General features: G+C 51.0%; 1 non-coding gene and 1 pseudogene across 1 annotated transcript; one reads left to right on the top strand and one right to left on the bottom strand.

Annotated features, from left to right (window-relative positions):
• Positions 1 to 7,640: 7,640 nt before the first annotated feature.
• Positions 7,641 to 22,657, bottom strand: part of LOC100966451 — a 31,427-nt pseudogene continuing 16,410 nt past the window's right edge.
• On the top strand, positions 15,909 to 15,970 carry LOC111724871. The gene has a single exon (XR_002773082.1). It is a non-coding gene; the product is annotated as a U7 small nuclear RNA (small nuclear RNA).

Here is a 22,657-nt window from a genome sequence, read left to right as displayed (position 1 = left end):
CCCTTGCTCAGGCACACAGCCCAAAGGGAGTCACATATCCGAGAGGAAGACACACGATCCAAAGGAGGCACACGGTCCAGAGGACGCACATGGCCCAGAGGACACACATGGCCCAGAGAAGGACACACAGCCCAGAGGACGTACACGGCCCAGAGGAGGACACACGGCCCAGAGGAGGACACACGTGGCCCAGAGGAGGACACACATGGCCCAGAGGAGAACACACGGCCCAGAGGGAGACACACGGCCCAGAGGACGCACACGGCCCAGAGGAGGACACACGTGGCCCAGAGGAGGACACACGGCCCAGAGGACGCACACGGCCCAGAGGAGGACACACGTGGCCCAGAGGAGGACACACGGCCCAGAGGACGCACATGGCCCAGAGGAGGACACACGTGGCCCAGAGGAGGACACATGGCCCAGAGGACATACAAGGCCCAGAGGAGGACACGCATGGCCCAGAGGAGGACACACATGACCCAGAGGACGTACACAGCCCAGAGGAGAGCACATGGCCTAGAGGATGGCACATGGCCCAGAGGAGGGCACACGGCCCAGAGGAGAACACATGGCCTAGAGGATGGCACACAGCCCAGAGGATGCACACGGCCCAGAGGAGAGACTAGCATGCAAAGGGCCTTCAGTGCTGGGTGTTGGGTCTTCCTGGCCTGCAGGGCACAGTCCATGTGGTGGACCAGGAGGGGTGAGGACATCACCTGCCACACTTATGGGTCCACATCCTGCTTGCCCAAGTGCTGCCCTCAACACCCACACCTCCATGGTGCTGGATTCAAAAGTGTGTAGTTTCCATCATTTCAGTGATTTTTCCAGTCTTAGGGGTAGAACCTGTGCAGTGACAAGAAAGTATGCGACTGAAGCGGGATGGGACAGAGACCAGCCCCACCCACTTTCTGTGAAGCACTCTCCTCCCATCCTGCCGGCAGCCTGCAATTGATCCGGAAAGCAATTCTGTTTTCAGTTTTAATTAACACTCTTCCCTGTACTTTTTTTTTTTCTGGTCTCATGCTGCCACCCAGGCTGGATGGAATACAGTGACATCAGCCCAGTTCCAGCAAGCCCTCCATCGGGGCCTCCCAAAATGCGCGTACAGGTATGAGCACTGGCCCTGGGAGAGCTCTGCTGCCACATGCCTCAGGCCTTTGTATCTTGGATTCTTGTCCTTTTATTTTTATTTCCAGGGCAATGATGTCCCCTTGTTCTAGTGCCTGGATTTGAGTGTGCCGTGCAGGGCAAATCCTCCCTGGAGGCCCAGGACTTCTTTCTATTCCTTAAAGCAAATGGACTAAGGTGGGAGTTCAGATGTTGCTATACTTCACAGATCTGAGCTGCTCAAGACAAGTGTCAGTTTTTGTCCTTTGAAGAAACAGAAGAGACCACTCAGGGAGGTAGGAAGGGGCTAGGGCAGTGGGAAAGGTAGCAGGCAGTGATCTGAGGGGTCCCCCACACTGTAACAGTGGTCTCCATGCTCTGGTGGCCTCTGTACCTAGAGGGTGGATTTGGAGAATGGCAGCCGGGCCATGGGGGAGAGGGCTAAGGACAAATCAGGCCACAGCTAGGCAAGAGCAAGAGGACGCATTTAGTCTCAGCCCCAGAGAGGTCCACAGAAAAATGATCCAAGCAAATAAAGACCCGACAGGCAGGCAGGCAGCTCCAGATAGTTCACAGGCAGGTGGGGGCTTCTAAGCTCTTCCTCCCAGTCAGGTCTCTGGTTTCTTTGCCTTGTAAGGCAATTTGAGTCCATGTGGCCAGAGGGACTGAAGCCCTGTCCTGCCTGAGTGCCTAGCCTGCCCTGGCTCCCCTGTTACTGCCGGGTCCCTGCTTCAGCAATGTCAGGAAGCCTTGTCAATGTTTCGGGTTTCTGTAGGGGCAATACTGGGGACGTTCAGCTCATGCCCCTGATGCTGAGCCTGTGCCCCTTGGTCTCATTTAAAGAGGCCCTGTGGGCACTTTCCTTTAGTGCTCACCCTTGGTGGCTCAGTGCACTCCTGGGGAGGGGGCAGAGCGGCTTCATGCGCAGCTTGTGGCCCAAAACACCCAGCTTGGGCAGCCACCATCCTCAAGACCAGCAGTAAGGGGTCCATGCCCCTTTGTGTACCCTTAAAAAAACCATGCTACACCAAGTATATTACACAGCTCAGGTGTAAAAAGTGTATATGCTGAGGACAGAAATGTGTGCGTTTAGCTATGGTTTTCCATTTCAGCAACAGAAAGAGGAGCAGATATGAAACCCACATGCATATGAACTTTAGTTTTATTTGCATATATTATGCTATAAATACATAAATGCATTTTGAAGAAAAATTATCCTTGGTCCCAGCCTTGTACAGCATCTGCTAATCGATCCACATGTACTGTGGCTTTGAAGAGCATATCAATAATCAATACACATCCTCAGCTGTCTTACCAGCCCTTGGGCCACATGAGCAGCTGGGCAGGTTTCTAGCTCAAAGAGTCTCCATGAGGCTTAACTTTGAATTCTCAATGGAAATTCCTCCAACTCTGCAGAATCTCACTGTGGGTGGGCTGAGCCTACACGCCTTCAGAGAGCACCCAGCAGTGCATAGCAACAACCAACTCTCCCCAACTGCACTCATGTCCAAGATGCCTGTGAGAGGCCAGGTGGATGGCACTGCCCAGGCTCCGTGGCGGAGGCCACTACCTCTGGATGTCCACCAGGGGAACAGAAGACCAATACTACCAGCTCTGCAGAAGCACAAAGGAGGGACAGGATGGGGAGGTTGGTTATAAAGGCAGAAGAAGAAGGCTGGGAGGTGCCTGGGCCGCAAGGAACAGGCCTTGACCAGATGACCTTTAGGTCCCAAGTGGGATTCCAGGTGTGGTGTATGTCGGTTTAACCTATTTGGTTTCTGGCATTTCCAAAATATTTTCTAAGAACATGGCATGTGACTACCCCTGTCCTGCCATGGCCACCTGCTTCTGCTTTAATAAGAGTGTCTCAGCCACAGTTTGGGGCATAATTTGACAACCTTGTTGTCAATCTAACAAGGATGCAGAAGTCCAGCCTCCATGCAGCCATCAGAGGGTCCATGGGATGCAGGTCATCATGTCTTGGCCTCAGCTTGATCTGACCACTAGAAGAGTGTGCTGAGAGCCAGGGGGCTCATGAGTCAGGATGGAGCCCAGCATGGATAGCCCAACATGCCAGAGTTGTGCTCAGCACACAGGCTCAAGCTGCAGCACGCTGTGAACATACCACTATACCAGCCTGCACGGCACAGCAAGACTGAGAAACAGAACAAGAGCGGCAGTGGCAGAGCAGGCCTGGCCGAGGGAGGCAGCTCTGCAGGGTACAGGGAGCATGGGGCCAGCCCAGCTCTGCAAGGGCCTTCTCTGGTCCAGCTCCTCAACACCCCTCTGGCCTTCCTGAAGCCAGTACCAGGTCCAGCTTGATCCTCTTCCAGCCTCTGGTGGAAATCTGTCATCCTGACTACATCTGAGTGAAGGCACAAAATCAGGACTGAGTCCTGCTGCAGGGGCCTGACACACACCTTGCCACCTCCCCCAAGTGACTACAGCAGGGCAGAGAAACTGAGACACACGAGTGAGCCAGGGAAGGAGGAATAGATGAGCCAGGACATGGTATGAAGTGTGTCAGCTGGACACTTGGAGGGAGGGACCTGGGTGGGGTGTTTGCTAGGCTGGCAAAACTCAGAGCTGACCAGGACACCTGCTCTCCAGCACACCATGCAGCCAATGCTCAGACCCAGTTGCTGTGGCACCTGCTCAGAACTACGGGCTGCCCTGTGAGACAAAAGGGAGCACATCACCCATAGTCTTATATGCTGGGGACACGTGCCCCCAGGGCTGGCACCGCCCAGCTGTACCATCCTAACTCATCAGGTCAGGTATTTCCAGCACACTCCTATGCACACATGCATGCAGCAAACCAGCAGAAGCATGAAGACGTCAGTACGCCTGCAAACCCTGAGAGTGCTTGGCTATGGAACTACAGGATGTGAAATGTGCAAACCAGCAGTCATGGGGCAACCCTTTTGCTTTCGAGCTATAGACACTCTTTCCAGCCAGGTTTCATTTTGTGTGAGAACCTGGCTGTCACCTGTGCACTGCTCCACAGCTCATCGTGACCATGCAGCCTGTTCCTCACAACACCACGACCAGGTACTGCATGGTCAGAGTCACTCAGATTAGCAAATGTCTTTGGTTTCAGGACTGAGCAAACAGCCCCCTCAGTGATACAGCACAGACACACTGCTTGGAGGCTGCTTGCAAATGCCCCTCCTGTCCAGGACACCCTCCCTGGACCAGGACCCTGAGTGTGGCCCCTTTGTGAACTTTCTCCTTGATGAATTAATTTCCCAAACATGTGTCCTGCAGACATGCTGCTCCCTGCCTCCATCCCACAAGGCAGCCACTCTCCACTGTGCAGTGCTGGGCAGAGCAGGGCTCCGGCTGCTGGGAGAGACAAGGGGACTGGCAGGTCTGGGCACCTGGCCCCACAGCGCCCATGCCCTCCTTGCCTGGGAGCAGCAGAGCTAAGGTGTCAGCTGCAGTCCCTGCTGGGGATCTTCCAAAGGGTAAACAGTGTTTCATGGTGAGGCAGAAGCTCTGGGTGTGTGAGCGGCAGCCTTGGTAGGCTCTGCGCTAGGTTGCAGCTGTGGTTGAGTGTGATAAGTCTGGGACATTTACATTATGCTCTGGTCATACTCAGAAACCTTGCAGAGACCAGTTCATGGTAAGGGCCCACGTGTTTCATAACAGCCTTTATCCTCTATGAGGCCTGTTTCGCTCTTGAACCCATGGACTGTTTCATTTCCTTCTAAAATTCAAATTTTTACTTTTATAACTTGGCCAGAGACCAATGTGACAAAAAATAAAAGCACATTTCAAAGCTAGCAGCATTTGATGTTTTCCCCTCAATAGCAAATGTTTCTGTATCTGCCGAGCTGCCTCGGGGCACCTGTGGGTGCACCTGGGGGAGCTGCGATCATGGCACCTGCTTAAAAGCTGCAGGGTGTCCTTTTATTTTGGGTCCTGATGACCTCTGCCTAGTAGGTGTTCTGGGCGAGGAATTTTCCACTCATTCCACAGAGAATATAGGGAAATAGCCATCCACTGCAATGGAAACTGAGCCCTGCCCTGCACCAAGACCTTTCCTTCTTTGAGCCAAAAGGCTGCCCAAAGCCACAGAGTTCCTGGAACCAGCTCCGGAATTGGGCACTGCCTGTGGGTGCTCTGGAGGTCCCATGTCTTCTCAGCAGCTCAGGGCTTGGGGCCAGATGGGAGATGGTTTGCTAAAAGAATAACCAAGCAGAGAGGAAGAGTTTATGGTCAGTCTGTATAAATAACATGGCACAACATTTCCCCGTAGCTGCCTCATCAAACACTCAGAGTTACCCCGTGGTGCTGATGGCAGGCACATGGGTGAGGCTCTGCCCAGGCTGTGGACAGCTCTCGGAGCACGACTCTTGGCTGCAGACCTGGGAGGGCCCAGGTGAAGCAAGGCCTCTGGCCAGGGCTCCTACCACTGAGACTCTCAGCAGCCTCCTCTGGCTCTTCACCAAGGATCTTAGCACTTCCAGCTGATGCAACTTCCACCCTGGCTCCTGTGGATGCTGGCCAGGTGTCCAGCAGCAGAGAGCTGACAGCGGAGATAAGTGAGCCAATGGAAATGTGGAAGCCACTTGAATTTCTTCAAATAAAGTGATCTTTTAAAAAGTGACTTCTGTAGCCAGGCATTGTGGTGGGCGCCTGTAGTCCCAGCTACTAGAGAGGCTGAAGCAAGAGAATCACTTAAGCCCAAGAGTTTCAGGTTGCTGTGAGCTATGACGCCACGGCACTCTACCAAGGGTGACATAGTGAGACTCTGTCTCAAAAAAATATCTTGTATCAGACAAGTAAAATTTTATATTCAAAACAAACTTGGAATAACCATTTTCCCCAGTTACTAGGGAAGAACTTTTCTTTAAGATTCCTCACATGGTAATTATATTTCCCACTTCTGATAATAAATGGAGAAATCCATACCACTGGGAGAAAAGGGAGAGAGAGAGAAGAGAGAGGCACAAAGGGCAATGCAAACAGCCTGTGGAGGATAGTTTGACCCCTTTGAATACTATGGTCTGTCCATGGAATGACACCACAAAGGTGATGACACCACAGGGATGACATCATAATGACAGCACAGGGCAGACAGCACATGGCACACCTGGTTGGGGCCCAGAAGATCTATTCCCACATCCAGGTACTCATTTTCCTGCAGGAGGGAGGACCAGTGTGTTTGGCCCGCTGAGAAGCCAGAGGATATGGCACACACAAGAGCACCCTCTGCCACCACTTGCAACTCCAGGGACACCAAGACCAGCTCATGTGGATGATCCACTGGACAAACCCACAAGCTCACAGGAAGCTGTGCCCTGGGTTCAGAGCTCACAAACCACAGCTACGGTCCACTGTAGGGCCAGAACACAGAGCAATGTCGGGAGAGGGAGGAACTCCTTGGCAGGCAGACAGTGACCAGGAGAGGGTATTTCACCTGGTAGAGGAGTCTCACGTGGGCTCCATGGCAGAGGCTGATGATTGCCCATGTGACACCTTGGTCTGGCCCTTCCCAAGGCAACTGATGCTGCAGGAAACCAGGCCCCGCCCCAGATCTCATGGCAGGGTTTTCTGCCCATCTGAAGGCCCAGGCAGATGGGCACTTGTCCAACAATGTCCCAAGGCCATGGAGGTCACCTCTCAGAGGCTGGGCAAGGTCAAACTTGTACTGAGCTGCACTGGTAGTTCAGAATGGCTCCAGGGAAGGGCTTTCAACACTGCATCACAAGAAGGGACACTGAGCTCAGGAAGGAAAGGGGAGCTGCTTGTGGTGTCCCTGCGTGGAGAAGTCCACCACACCTGCTGTCCTGAGCCCCAGAGGTGGATGTGACCACCGCCTCTTTTGCACACCCTGCCAACCCTGGGCAGCCTTGTGCTGACCGCATGAGAATGAGTCTGGTGCTCTCAAGCTAAGGTTCTCCTATGGAGTTCTCCCTGGGACATAAAATAACAGTGTGAGTTTTTGGATGCTTTTACACACCAGCCATTGCAGACACACACATACAGTAAAATTCCACCTGCTGTCCTGAGGGACAAGGCCAACAGCAGCCACAGGCTCCTGGTGGAACCGGGCTTTCTGTGAGGCCAGTGGGGTGGTCGAACAGGGCAGGAACAAGACAGAGTGTGTCCTTGAAGGCAATTTTACCTAAAATCTCTCGCTACCACCAACAACCAGCAATTACATACCACATTAGGGGCAGGTGACACTGACGCCTCAGGACAGTCCCAGCCACTCCCAGGTGCTCCAGTTGTAGGTGACAGGCTCTGATGCCAGAGGCTGGTGAGGAGCTGGCACATGACTGGGTGACTGGTCTGTGCAACTCATCCTGGGGCTAGGCTCTGTTGCCTCATTCTGCACGAAAGCAGCCTGGTCCTGTTCTCAACCACAGTGGCCAGTGAGTGTTTTACCAGCGATGACACAGATGACCCTGATCTCCCCTGAGCTGCCTGCTGGGCACACATCCCTTTCCATGGCTCAGGTGGAGGAGGGCTTCAGGGCTTTGAGTCTGCAGGTGTGACATCCCCACTGAGCTGTCACTTCAGGGGCCAGAACTGGAGAAGAGCATTCCATGCTTCTCCTCATTCAACACTTTCTGTAGCAGCAGAGGCTAATGGTGGAGGCCAGGTCAGGTGGTCAGCAGTGAGGAGGGTGGGGCGGGGTGTGCTGCGGGAGGCCTAGGGGTATGAGCTGTAGGGAAAGATGGGCTAACATTCCTGAGCACAGAAATAGCAAATGGAACACCTGCTTCTCTCTCCTTCCATTCCTTCACCCAAAAGAAAATATTCAGAAATGAAACCACCACTGCCACTGAGATTCAAAGGCACCTGTCTCTCAGACTACCATATGCCCCCACTGGGCCCAGCTCCCAGAAGGCTGCATGGCACAGACGCAGCCCACCATGCAGGGGAGAGATCCGAACCATACACAAGAGCAGGGGTCCTCAAACTTTTTAAACAGGGGGCCAGTTCACTGTCTCTCAGACCGTTGGAGGGCTAGACGGCAGGCCCCGGGACAAGTTGGCTGTTAAGCAGGACAGGCAGCAGCGGCAAAAACACCCGGCAGGCCGGATAAATGTCCTAGGAGGGCGGCATGTGGCCCAAGGGCCATAGTTTGAGGACACCTGCACAAGAGTGACAGAAAGATGCGCCTGTCACCTGTATGTGCATCTGTCCCCCTCCCTCAAGCACAGATGCTGCCATGACAGGAACCTTCTGTACTACAAGCTCAGCACTGCCTATATGAAGAGAAGCTCTGCAATGAATGAAAAATTATTTTATAATAATTGGAAATGTAATTGATGACACCTGCGTGGTTTATTTTTTGGTTGCAGTTTGGTCGGGGCCGGGTTCAAATCCACCACCCTCAGTATATATGGGGCTGGCGCCCTACTCACTGAGCCACAGGTGCCACCCAGACACTGCTAGTGTGTTTCTAGCACTGTGAACTTGACCACCTGCTGGATGAGAGCAGGGTTTCCAGGTGAGCAGGTGGTGGATATGCTGAGTTGAAGCAGTGGAAGTGTGATAACGTGCATGAGCGTTGCGTCCCCTGCTCATGGACAAACACAGATGAGCAAACATGCAAGTCAGCCCACACCCTTACTGTCCACCAGTTGATGGGAAAGTTTCCCTCGGGACGCACTGGTTGAACCACTGTTCTGATGGCCATAAACATCCTTAGGGAAACCAAGCTCCCTGGATGCTCAACATTAATTCTGCATGAATTTTTTTCTTTTTTTTTGAGACAGAGTCTCACTTTGTCACCCTCAGTAGAGTGCTGTGGCATCACAGCTCACAGCAACCTCAAACTCTTTGGTTCAAGTGATCCTCTTGCCTCAGCCTCCCAAGTAGCTGGGACTACAGGTGCCTACCACAACATTCAGCTATTTTTAGAGATGGGGGTCTCACTCTGGCTCAGGCTAGTCTCAAACCTGTGAGCTTAGGCAATCCACCAACCTCAGCCTCCCAGAGTGCTGGAATTACAGGCATGAGCCACTGTGCCTGGCCCTAATTCTGCATGAATTTTAAGTGCTGGGTCTAGCTCTGGACATCACAATCTAAGAGTGAGAGGGAGAAGTCAGGTGGGCTTCTCCACAGAGCACAGAGGATGAAGGTGCTGGCACACACCTTCATGGAACACTGCTAACGGGTGGGAGCCATGCACTGGAAGAGAGAGAACAGGCTGTGCTAACAGCCCACATCTCTATTCTCAGCCAGCCCCTATAGCTGTCTTGTTTTGGAGTGTGGGGACCTGGAGGATATCAGGGCCTTTCCTTTGAGGTGGCACTGCCTGAACCACATGCACACCTGGGGCTGTTCTGCCTATGCATAGGGTCAGTACCACACTCTGCACTGCAGGGGTATCCAGCAAACGTGGGTCAGGGTCTTCCTTCTACTGTCCTGTCACATGCCTTTGAGATACTATCAACTTTCCTCACCTATGGGGCAGAGCAGGACCAGAAGATCTCTGAAATTAAGTCTGAGCAACTAAAATCTCATTATAGCTCTAAAATAGTTGTTTTCCTGTACAGGGCAATGCCTTGTATGGTTCCCAGCCCCAGGGACATCTGGCCATGCCTAGAGACATTTTTGACTACACAGGTGTTGTCTCCAGGCACTCGAGCACCCTGTGATATCCTGCGGGGGGCGGGGGGCACACAGAGGTCCCCCATGCAGATATCACTCCCCATTGTAGCCGCCTTCTCAGGGCCACAGCCCTGAGATTTCACCTGCTCTATCTGATCATTCATGTCTCTGGCCACAACCTTGCCCAGGGATGGAAACACCACCTGAGCCAAACCAACCAAGTCCCTCCTGGAAGTTTTGCCAAAACTGCTCTCTGCTGGGGTCACCAAGATAAAGCTGGAGCACCAGGGATTCGCAGGCAGGGCCAGGCGGCCAGCAGTGCCAGGACACAGGAGAGGGGACTGGGGCCCACAACTGTATCCGAACCCAGTCAAGTCCCGCTGACGCCAGGCTCGTTCCCTGTATCACACTGGAGATGGAAGTGAAAGTTCTGTGTGCACAAGTCTGGTCTGAAAAACTTCCGTTGTTTTCAGCTGAGAATGCGGCTAATACGTGTCTCTCTGTAATAAGTATGTCCAGGAAAGGAGAAATCTATAGGAATAAAGTACAAAGTTGCTCACTGTTTAGTAGCATACTAAGGGAAGGGGAAGGGTTTTTGCAAAGCCTGGAATTCCTTTATCTGTATTGAAATAGAAATACATGCAACTAGAACTACTTTTCCTTCTTTCTTACTTTTTTAATATGAGGAAGACTATAAATTAGGGTTTTTCTGTTTAACTTTTATTCACTTTTTATTCAGTGTCCTATGGCTAGGAATCACAACTTAGAGTCTCAGTGTTTCACAAAATGGTACTTGTTTGTCAAATATGGTGAGGTCTGTCAGCACAGAACCTCCCTTGGGACATGAGTGAGTATCTGGGGTTCAGCCTCGAACATCTGATGTGAGGACAGGTTACCCCCCAGCATGCATGCAGGGACAGATGCAGAGATGGAGGGGCCTTGCTTTATAAGCCATTTGTTTTGAACCTCTCATAGTTATAAAAGGTACACAAGTTCCTGGTAGAAAATGTGGAAAATATAAAAAAGTAAAAAGGACATTAAAATCACTGAAATCACTATCACAGCTCTGGTCTCTGCTCCCCTCTGTTCTTACATATGTGTGTGACTAGCAGCTCAGCCTAGAGCCCCATCAGTGTCCTCAGCAGGCACGGATCATACGGGCCCCACAAAGAAGACCAGGAGTGTGATCTTGAGAGGACACATCTGGGCAGCAGATGACACTCTGAGCCAGGCCCACTGAGGCCACTGTCTTTCCCACAATCCATAGCAGGCTACACATATAGTTTCCCATCCTGCCACCACCCAATGTGGCTTGGATGTGTCCAATGAAATGACACTGATTTTTTTTTACTATTCTAATAGCTATATAATATCCCATGTACCATGTGGTTGTATCTGTAAATTCAACCAATTTAATCTTGTCAGACATTTATTTTATAACTTGTCAATTATGAGTGTAACTCCCATAAACATTCCTGGACTTTAATTTTTCTCTCTCCAAGTTACTGGCTTAGGAGAGATTTTTTAGAACAAAATAGCTGAGACAGAACGTATTTGTCTAGTTTCATAGGGAAAGCATCATTGCTTAAATGTGTATTCTTTGATTATGAGTGAGCTTGAACAGTTTTTTAAATGTTTGATATTTGCATATTTTGTTGATTTCACTTTAGTCTTTTGAGAAGGACCTCTTTTGGCTCAGCACCTGTGGCTCAAGTGGCTAAGGCGCCAGCCACACACACCTAAGGTGGCGGGTTTGAATCCAGCCCAGGCCCACCAAACAACAATGATGGCTGCAACCAAAAAACAGCCAGGCGTTGTGGCAGGTGCCTGTGGTCCCAGCTACTTGGGAGGCAGAAGCAGGAGACTCGCTTGAGCCCAGGAGTTGGAGGTTGCTGTGAGCTGTAATGCCATGGCACTCTACCCAGGGGGACAGCTTGAGGCTCTGTCTCAAAAAAAAAAAGAAGAAGGAACCTCTCTTGAACAGTCTCAGGGTACAGACAGAATTAAAGCATTTCCTCAGCCTGACAAGCCTGTCCAGGAGGGGAGGGCAACCCAGAAGATTCTGAGTCCCCCACCCTCTGCTGCCTTTTGCGACTGGACCGACCTCTCTTCCTCACAGAGCTACAGGTGATGGGTATGTCTGGTGCCTGAGGGAGAAGCTAGGTTATAGCTCAGGGCTGGGCATGTGCTGTCGACACAAAGGAGACACTGGGACGTGTCTAGGAACCTGTGACCTTTGAGAGGTCAACAATTAAACCATTCTGGTAAGCAGACATATTACTAATTCTCTGCAGAAAATGATGCCTCTCTGTGTACAGTGCCCCTCCCAGTGTGGGCCCACACACTGGGGACACAGTGAGGACAGACAGCACACATGGGCAGCAGGTGAACACAGGCGTTCCAGATATGCTGGCAGGGGCCCTGTCCCGTCCTCTGTGTGCCAGACAGGCCAAGCCGATAGGGACCCCGTCCTGCTCTGTCTCTCTGTGTCTCTGTGTCCCTCTGTGTCTCTCACCTGTCTTTGTCTCTATCTCTCTGTTTCTCTGTCTCTCTTTCTCTATCTCTCTGTCTGTCTTTGTTTCTGTCTCTGTTTATCTGTTTCTCCATTTCTCTGTCTCTGTCTCTCTCTGGCTCTTTTTCCACACTGCCTTCTGCCCCTGTGGCCTGTCACCAGTTTTCTGTGACTGGAGATGGGGCAGTGGCTTGCATTTTGGGAAGGAAGAATTTAAAGCTCATTTCAAAGGAAGAGCTAAAATGGATCGGCCATTATCTTCCCTTCTCCATACTGGGGTTTTACTACTTAATCATTCACCAAGTTTTACATTAACACAACTAATCACTCTTCTTCCAGAGTTTCCCAGTTTCTTGAGGGCAGGACTCATGCTGGACACATCTCTCAGGCCTGCTGGCCCCACATGCCTGGTGTCAAGTAGGGTTACCATGGCATGTTAGCACATTGTACTGAGCTGGATGAAAGTAAATGACTGCCCCAACAAACGAGTGGCCAGGGATTCTCCACTATGCACAAAAGCCAAGAGGAATATCTCTGTTTAGAATGTCACTGGTGCCAGATAATTTGTGGGAGAAGAGCAAACCCCAATCACCCAAAACCGTACTGAAATATACAACACAAAGGAATAAAGCCATTCAAATAATTTAAAATTTATCACATCAAATTTGAGACCATTTCCAAGAAGGGTTATAGTATCAAAATTGAATGTTAAATCTGTAAGCACAAAATTGATGGACATAGTAAAGGATTTCTGCATTCCACTATGGATTAAATTAGATGATGAGGCCGGGCACAGTGGCTCACTCTTATAATCCCAGCACTCTGAGAGGCCCAGGCAGGTGGATCACTTGCACTCATGAATTCAAGACCAGCCTGAGCAAGAATAAGACCCCCGTCTCTACCAAAAGTGAAAAACTGAGGAGAGGCTCATTTGAGCCCAAGAGTTTGAGGTTGCTATAAGCTATGATGCCACAGCACTCTACCCAGGGTGACAAAATGAGACTCTGTCTCAAAAAATAAATAAATAAATTAGATGTTGAGACACCCTAGAAAAAATGTTGAGTGCTTATTGGATCACAAATATTTCATAATAATAAGAGGAATATTGAGAAGTGTCATGTGAATTGTCCACTAAGGACATTGATTATGACAGTTTACAGACATGAAAATGATACAGCATTGCTTGCTGCTTCACCTGCACACAGTTTGCTTGTTGGGGTGGTGAAAGTAGTCCCAGTGAGCACAGCTCACTGCTTAGGTGCTCCTTGGGCTGACAGAAGTCAATGTCTGAAACTGCTCCTTCACCAAATAGCTAAGTAAGAGGTAACTGCTTACATTACAGAAGAATCCACCACACAGGCCTTTAAATCAGAGAGCTCACCGTGAAGTGGTATTTACATTCGAATCAGCTTATAACATTTTATTTACACAAATTTCAGGGGCATGCTTATTTCATTTTTTTTGAGACGGAGCCTCAAGCTATCCCCCTGGATAGAGTGCCATGGCATCACGTTCACAGCAACCTCCAACTCCTGGGCTCAAGCGAGTCTCCTGCCTCAGCCTTCCAAATATCTGGGACTACAGGTGCCCGCCACAGTGCCTGGCCATTTTTGGGTTGCAGCCATCATTGTTGTTTGGCAGGCCCGGGCTGGGGATTCGAACCCTCCACCTTAGGTGTACGTGGCTGGCGCCTTAGCCGCTTGAGCAACAGGCGCCAAGCCAGGAGCATGCTTATTTCATGAGTGAAGTGCCTTCTCATTCTTTGCTCCACATACAGGTACAAGAACAAAGGACAGAGCCATCTGCTTCATCAAGGACATGTTTGGCAGACAGGAGGCTGTGCGGAAGTAACTATATCCATGTCTTAGTAGATGGCGTTCTTATCCGGAGCTTAAATTAAGAAGGGGACATAGAATAACAATAAATGTAGGGAAGTCAGGGTAGAGGCTTAGGAGTGATGAACAAAGGAGGGAACTTAAGAAAGCTCAAGACAGACCATACATTCCCCGGGACGCAAAATGTTTGATCTATCAAAGCTAAGAAGCACAGAAAAGGCAAGACGGAAGTGAGAACCCGCCGAGCAGAGCCCCTGGGAGGGGACAGATCTGGGGCACTGGGAGGAATTGCATAATGATGTGGACAGATGAATGCTGTACACTCAGAAGACCGACCTCAGAGACCAGAAGCGCCCAGCAGCAGCCGACCCAGCCAGGCCAAGGCTGGCATGCACAGGTCTGTCTGCCTCAGCACTCAGAGTGACAATGTCAGAACAGCAAAGAAAGAAAAGAAAAGCTTAGAACCAGGCAGATAAACTGAAGTGCCCGTGTCCAACAGGAGGGCAAAAGTCCATGGAGCCAGCCAGACGTCCAAGAGTTCTTCAGACATTGCAGAGGGGAAGGAGGAGGTGCTGGTATCTCTGAAATCTCTCTAATACCCACAAACTATGACTGGGATGGATGGGTGCAAAGCAGACTTGAGGCTTCTGGGGATTGGTGGGGAGGAGATACCAGAGGACACAGGGCTTCTTTATGGGGTGGTGAAAGTATTCAAAGCAGATAGTCACACACCGCGTGAACACTCCAGGGTCACTGCTGCGTGCCTCTTGTGGGTGAGCTCTACAGAGTCTGAATTCCACCTCAATAAAATTAGGATGGGGGGCACCAACTTGTTTTGAAAAGTAGCCAAGAAATGGAAATTAGAGTTAAATATCTAGAAGAAAATTACTTCCAGACATAATGTAGAAAATATTAGTAAAGAAAGTAATTTGACACACATTAACTTTCTTATTGATGCATTCAGTAACATTTACTAGCCACAAGCTGAAATCCCAGTCCCTACGCTAAGGACCAAGGATGCAAAAGTAAAATACACCCCTACCCAAGAAGCTTAGCGTCTACTAAAATGAATAAGTAAATAAACCTCAAAGCTTGCTACTTCTTCAAAGAAGTGAATTTTCAATTACAGGTTGAAGCAATATTCACCACGATGACTTTCCACTAATACTATTGAGAGCTGAGAGTCAGCTTTATATTACTACAGGCAAGAAATATATTACAGGCAAGAAAGCAGGTCAAGATAGATAGATCTACGAGGATATTTGTGGCAGCCTGTTATGATGGTGAAAACCTGGAGAAATATCAGTGTCAAATATCGGAGTTCTACTTAAAATATGCTATTGAAAATGATGTTGGAGAGTGGAAAATGTTGAAAATGTTCATTTCCTGTAAGTGGTGAAAATTCAGTATGTCTTAGGATGCTAGTTTGCATAGAAACAAGCAAAAAATTATTTTTACATAAAAAATGACCAGTGTTTGGATGCCAAAATCTTAACAGCAATAAAGTTTGGGTAATAAAGATGGAATTACAGATAATTTATTACTTTCTCCTTTTTCACAAAAGTTTACAAGTTTTATATAGTGCGCCTGTATGACAGACAAAAAAAAATTTGACACATTTAACAGAAGCCACACAAAAGTGCAAACGCACCAGCTGGGCCTGTGTTTCCATCACTCAGAAGCAGCAGTAAGGAAGAACTGTGCACTGGGTGACCACTGCCATCTTCTGTCCCCTGTATCTAGCCCACTGTCCTCCTGGATGCCCTCACAGGTCCTCAAGACCTCTTCACAAGATTCCTGCAATGCTAGCCCCAGGATGTGGCTGTCAGAAGGTATAATCTCTTAACTTTGATTTCAACAACCATCAGAAGAAGAAGTGTTACAGCTCTTTTAGAATTTGTCTAGCAGGTTTTCCAGTCTCTACCAGAAGACCCCCCCCAAAAAAAAATAATAAAAAACAATCAAAGAAATATAGAATGAAAGACTTAGCAGTTCAGAGAGCAAGCAATAAAACCAATAAAAGGGAAAGAGGCTCGGGCCAGGAGGAGAATGAAGGGCCCTAGAGAAATGTACAAGCATGTGGGCTACCCATCTCTGAGACACTGGACAGACTTGACAACAGGGAGACAGAATGGATTATAGGAAATGCCCCATTGATCAACAGTGTGTCCTGCCATGTGCTCTGCAGATGCCTCAGGTCCTGGGCAGGATGCTGGGCTGAGTGGCCCCTTGAAGCACCTCCCAGGCCCCTGTTTCAAAACTCAGCTTGCAGACATTATTCATGTTCTAACATTCCAGAGACATTCTATAGTTTTGTAAGCACCTAAAATAATGGTAATAATTGTTAATTAGGCCAGACACATCCTAGTATCAACTCATTTAATTAGCTGAACAAACAGTGATGGACCTTCTCAAACAAGAAGGCTGAGCGTTCGGAGTCTAGTCAAAGGAGTTAAGGGAGACTTTACACCTACAGGTCCAATGCTCACACTGAACCGATCCCCCCAGAGTGGTGAATATTAGCCTGATACTAAAAGGTCTAATTAAACAGAACAGATTAAAACACACTTGTCTTTTTTGGTAAAGTTGGCAAGTTTACTGGCAACTGCCAATTCAGATGTCTGGTTAATGATAATTGATCACTTTAGAAAGGCATTTGACTGTGTCTCCACTGATGCTGTCCCAAGCTAAATTGAAACATGTCAAGCTGATAGACAGCCAAAAATAGGGAGACCGAGTGGAGGCTGGTCAGTGTCCAGTCAGAGGCTGCTTGGGCTATACTGATGACTTAAATGATTCCACTCAACTTACCAGTTTTCCAAGGGCTTAAGGTGAAAAGGGAGCAAATATGTTGCATAATGGAATTAAGATTCTGAAGCATCTGATGGGCTCACTAAGAGGTTAGTAAAAACTAAGGAAATAAAATTTAATAGGAGCAAATTGTAATCCACTAAACCTAGATTTTAAAATAATCAAATAACTTAAAACAGTAGATGAGGAGGAAAAATCAACAACTGCACCAATAGGACGGGGGAGACCTAGAGATTTAAGTTGACTAAAAGCCAGGGTTGTCTGAAAATGTGATGGACTGGGAAGAGGCTGGTGAGCACTTGGGCTGGATCGGCAGAGTGCAGTCTGCAAAGGGGGTGATGGGCCAGTGGCATGCTGCACGTCACAGCAACTAGAGCTTGGCACAAGATGCAATCTCTGAACAGGCAGCCAGGGCAGAGCCATATCCAGAAGTTTCCTCCCAAGAACAAGAGTCATCCAGACCCCTGGTGTTCACACCCAGATAAGTGCTATGGCCAGCCATACGGCCTTCAGGACATAGACAGCCAACTGAGTGAAGGCTAGTCAGTGTCCAGCCAGAGCCTGTTTGGGCTATATTGATGACTTAGATGGCAGACCAAGGCTGCCATGAGTTATCTAGTTTATCTACTCCCTTTCACTTAGTAGAAGGAGGGCAGCCATGCTAAATGGATTCCTGGTTGGTTCTGCCTCCTGCAGCTACAAATGACCCCTGGGCCCAGGGAGCACATGCCCCTGACAGGCAGATTCTATTCTGCCCTAGATGATGCTATTAGCAACACAACCAGAACAGCCTCCCGCCCTTTGGGGGATAGTGGTGCCAGGCATCTCCTGCTCCAAATTCAACAAATGTTTCCATGGAGAGAAAACCTCCTTTCCAAGGCCTGCACTCTGGGTTGGCACTGAAGGAACATTTCCTTCTGGCGGATGCAAATGACAGAACTCCCACCTCACCAGAGGCCCCACTGCCATTATCCAAGATCACCACACACAAGCATCTGTGATCTCCTGGGGATCAGCCCCAGGAGGAGTGACTCAAACACACACAGCACTGTCCTTCTGGAGTCTTGTGCCAGGTCCCTGTGACCTTGGATTTGCTTCAGGGTCCTCACTTCTCCCACTTCACCCAAAGTTGACTTTAGGTGTGATCCTGGGGAGAGACCAGTTGTGACTCTGGAATAGTCACAGTGTGAGTGTGTGTGTGAGCACATCTGTGTGTCTGGACGAGTATGAGTCTGCGTGTGAGTGTGCCCCAAGCAGGGGTGTGTGTGGTCGGGGGTGCCTTATGCAGGTGTGTGTGTGTGAATCTGTGTGTGACCCACACAGGTGTGAGTCTGCATGAGTGTTCCCCATGCAGGTGTATGTGTGTGGGTTCCTTATTCAGGTGTGTATGTGAGTCTGTGTGTGTGTCCCCTGCAGGTGTGTGTCTATGCATGAGTGTCCCCCATGCAGGTGTGTTTGTGTGTGTATGCCTATGCAGGTGTGTGTGTGCACATCTGTGTGTGTGTGCCCAATGCAGGTGTGTGTGTGGGTGCCTTATGCAGGTGTGTGTGTATGTCTATGAGTGTGTCCCTTGTAGGTGTATCTGTGAGTGTGCCCCCTGCAGGTGTGAGTCTACGTGTGAGTGTGCTTTTCGCAGGTGTGTATGTGTCATTCTGTGCACGAGTGTGCTTCTTGCAGGCGTGTGAGTCTGTGTGTGAATGTGCCCTGTGCAAGTGTGTGTGTGTCTGTGTGCACCCCTTGTGAGCGTGAGTCTGTGCGTGTGCCCGTGCAGGTGTGTGTGAGTCTGTGTGTGAGTGTGCCCCTGTGTGAGTCTAGTGACAATGAGTGGATGAGTTGCAGAGCGTGCGAGTGCATGAGTATGACCGTGTGATCATGAGTTTGCAACTGTGTAAATGTGAGGGCACCATGCTCAGAATGCTCCAGTGAACATGCAAGGCCCCCAGCTCCGCGGGGGTGTGCTTGCCCTGGGGACCCACGGATGGGTGCGAGGGGGCGCCGCGGCCCCAAAGGCCGGTCCACTGCGGGATAGGTAGGCGGAGGGTGCGGCGCGCTGGGCTGTGCCTGAGTCCTGAGCCCAGGGCTCCGCAGATTTCTGGCTCCGGCTGGAGCAAAGCAGTGAGTGGTACCTCCCCCAAGTGAAGTTGCGCGCGCCGTGGGGTGGGGAAGCCAAGAAGTCCACCTGGGGTCTCCTGGAGCCTGAGAGGAGACCGCGGCGCAGTGTGCACAGCTTCGGGCTGCGTGACGGTGCGGGCGGAGGGGAGTTGCAAGGGACGTCTGAAGCGCCCCGTGCCGCCGGGCCGGGGCGGGGCTGTGCTGAGAGCCGCCCCCGCCGCGCTCCCGGTCCCGGCGTCGCTGGTGCGTGGACGGGGGTCCTGCTGCTGTATCCCGCTGCCCGCTGCAGCCCCGTCCGTACGCGAGGGTCCTTCCGCAGCCCGGGTGAGAAGCGGGAAGGGCGGAAGGCGGTGCCAGCAACTGGGAGTCTCTGGGGGGAACCGGGGCTCTCCAGGGAGAGGGGGCGAGATGCGGGCTCATCCTCGGCACGCTCCTGCCCTTTTCGTGGCCTCTGCCGCCCCCACTGCCACCTGTCCACACAGGCGCTCGCACAGCTGCCCTCTCAGCCCTGCCTTCACCAGCCAGACCCGGCCTATCTGGGGACAGGGGCCGCTCCAGCAGCCGCGAGTCTTGCGAACTCGGATCCCAAGCGCGCCCTGAGCCCTCCAGCCGGAGCCGGCCAGCAGGGGCGACCACCTTCGCCGGCCAGGCTGAGTCAAGTGGGGGGGAAGGGTTGGGAGCGCGGTCCGGATAGTGGCCCTGGAGAGCAAGGAGGGTGGGTCATCCTCTAGGGTGGGGTAGGCTCTCCCCTGCCCAAATGCTCCTCCAAGCCCTTGAGTCCCTGAAGACCCAGGCGTCCTTGCGCGTGGGCTCCCGGAGGCTTGGAGTGACCCGCTGAGCCCCTCCAGCCTGCCCCGTCCTCTCCAAGTCACAAAGCAGGGCAGCGCTTGAAGTCTGTGGCTCAGGATCGCTTTGCCACCCCTCCCCAAACCCTGCCCAGATCTTGTATTGGGTTCCGAAGGACCCGGCTGGCTGCCTTGAGAGTCTGGACAAGTCTCTCTTCCTGCCTCCTCCTCCCCTTTCCTCTGGCTACGACGACCCGGGGGTGTCCGCTCAGGGCAGGTGTTTGTGGCAACCGGCCCGTTCTCTGAGCTTTTAAGGGGTGAAGCGAGTGCTCTCCTTGGCCTGCCCAGGGGCAGCTGCTGCCAAACCGCTCAGCTACGCAGCCCCCCATGGGCCAGGAGGTCCTCATCAGCCGTGTTTGCACCACAGACTCCAGACAAGATCAGGAAAGGGGCTCTGCTGCCCATTCCCTGTCTTCTAGGACTGAAGAGGGGTGGCAGCTGGCCTCTGAAGCCTGGCTCCCTCATATTCCTGGTCGGTCAGTGGATGGAATCGCTCTGGGGACTTTTAAACTGCTAATGGGGAGGGCATTGTGGCACATTTGGGGATGAAGTCCCCATGGCCGTGGGCACCTGTTTCTTACCAGTCACAAAAATGCTAAGGGTTGTCTGTGCCCTAACTGGGGAGAGGTTATGGAGACAGCTTTCGTACTTTCTAAGGCCAGGGTCAATTTATTTGTGCCACTTTGCAAGAGTTTTATTTTTAAATTGATGTTTTTGTAGGCATGGGAAGAAAAGGAGGGAAGTGGGTTCTTATCCAAAACAGATGCGGAAGCCTCTGCGCTTTTCCTTCTTTGCTCTGGGCAAGTTCTGCGTGTGTCAGATGCTCAGGAAATACATGGCGGTTGATTAATCATTGGAGTTATAATTAAGAGTCTTTCCCCAGCGTATGGCTGGGAGCTCCAAGATCATAATTACAGGTACAGGTGCCAAATTAATAGGTCGTGTTGAACACAGAAGTTGGTAGGAAATGCTAAAATGTTGGGTTCTCGGTGTCTTGGGAGGATCTGGCTGTGGGGATCAGTACAGCCTCATCCTACTTCTGTCAGGCATTTGGGCTGGTTGTCTGGAAGAATGGGTCTGACACAGGCATCAGGAGGGGCACGAGGGAGCAAGGGCTGCTTGAAGGGGGAGGGCACCCAGCTCTGCAGCCTCAGCAGGCATGTGGGGGTGGAGGAGGGCACAGATGGGCTGGGGGATGGGAAAAGGAGGGTACAGGGAACTGGCAGAGAAGGGCGGGTCCTCAGAGGCCACCTGTGTCTGAGGAACGGAGACATTTTAGGGCCAGAGCTCTGTGCAGGGCATCCTGTGGTGAGCAAAGGAACCACAGTGTCCCCCACCCTTGAGAAGCCCAGCCACCTCACAGCACCCAGAAGCCCACCTGCTTGGGATGCAGGCTCTCAGGCCTCACCCAGACCAGCTGGACCAGCCCACCCAGACCAGCTGGACCAGAGCCTGCCTGTGACAAGTGATGCTTGTGCACCTTTGAGTCTGAGAGCCCCACAGGGCCCTTCATGGCATCAAAGAAGCACAACCACATCTCTTCCACAGCCCAACAGCTTTCTGGAGGAATTTCAGCAGGTCCTTCTCCAGATGGAGCCAAGGCAAACAGGAGGGTGAGCTGATTCTTCTACCTGGAGCCATCCGGCATTACCCGTGAGCACCTGCAGATTTCTCTGGGCTCCACTTACCACGGAGCAGATTGGTTTATAAGAATAGACCTGAGTACTGTCAGCGCCTATAGCTCAGCGGCTAGGGCACCAGCCACTACACTGCAGCTGGAGGGTTCGAATCCAGCCCGGGCCTGGCAAACAACAATGACAACTACAACCAAAAAATAGCTGGGCACTGTGGCAGGTGCCTTTAGTCTCAACTACTTGGGAGGCTGAGGCAAGAGAATCTTTTAATCCCAAGAGTTTGAGGTTGCTGTGAGCTGTGAACCACAGCACTCTACCAAGGGCAACAAAGTGAGACTCTGTCTCAAAAATAAATAAATAAACCTGAGTAGGGAGCCTCTTTGAGGGAGCAACCAAAGCAAACATTAAGTCAGAATAGATCAGCAGTGCCTGTAACTTGGTGGGTAAGGGCGCCAGCCACATACACAGAGGCTGTGGGTTTGAACCCGGCCCAGGCCAGCTAAAACAACAACTACTGCAACAACAATAAAAAAATAGCCAGGCATTGTGGTAGGTGCCTGTAGTCCCAGCTACTTGGGCAGCTAAGGCAAGAGAATTGCTTAAGCCCAAGAATTTGAGGTTGCTGTGAACTGTGACATCACAGCACTCTACAGAGAGTGACATAGTGAGACTCTGTCTTAAAAAAAAAAGTTAGAATAGGTCTCTGGGCTCAGCACCCGTAGCACAGTGGTTACAGCGCCAGCCACATACACTGAGGCTGGAAGGTTCCAACCCAGACTGGGCTAGCTAAAAAACAATGACAACTGCAACAACAACAACAAAAAAAAATAGCTGGATGTTGTGTTAGGCCCCTGTAGTTCAAGCTACTTGGGAGACTGAGGCAAGAGAATTGCTTAAGCTCAAGAGTTGGAGGTTGCTGTGAGCTGTGACGCCATGACACTCTACTGAGGGTGACAAAATGAGACTGTCTCAAAAAAAAAAAAGAATAGCTCTCTGGAAGGGGGGTGGGGGGTGCTAGGAAGGATGCCCAGACCAGTGAGGTTGGCTGGCTGGTTCCACCTCTCCACCTGACAGGTGAGACCATGATTAGCCAGCAGTGAAGACACTGCTACTGGGAGCTCTTGGTCACTAAGACACCCTGTGAGCCAACACAACATCCTGTGGTACAGCTGTGCTGATGACTGGCCTCATTAGCCGTGAGATGTGGGACAGGTCTCCGGA

The sequence above is a fragment of the Otolemur garnettii genome, unplaced genomic scaffold, assembly GCF_000181295.1.
Source record: "Otolemur garnettii isolate 467f Iridium unplaced genomic scaffold, OtoGar3 scaffold00027, whole genome shotgun sequence".
Taxonomy (NCBI): Eukaryota; Metazoa; Chordata; class Mammalia; order Primates; family Galagidae; genus Otolemur; species Otolemur garnettii.
Note: the sequence above shows the minus strand (reverse complement) of the source record. Positions and strands in the feature narration are given on the sequence as shown.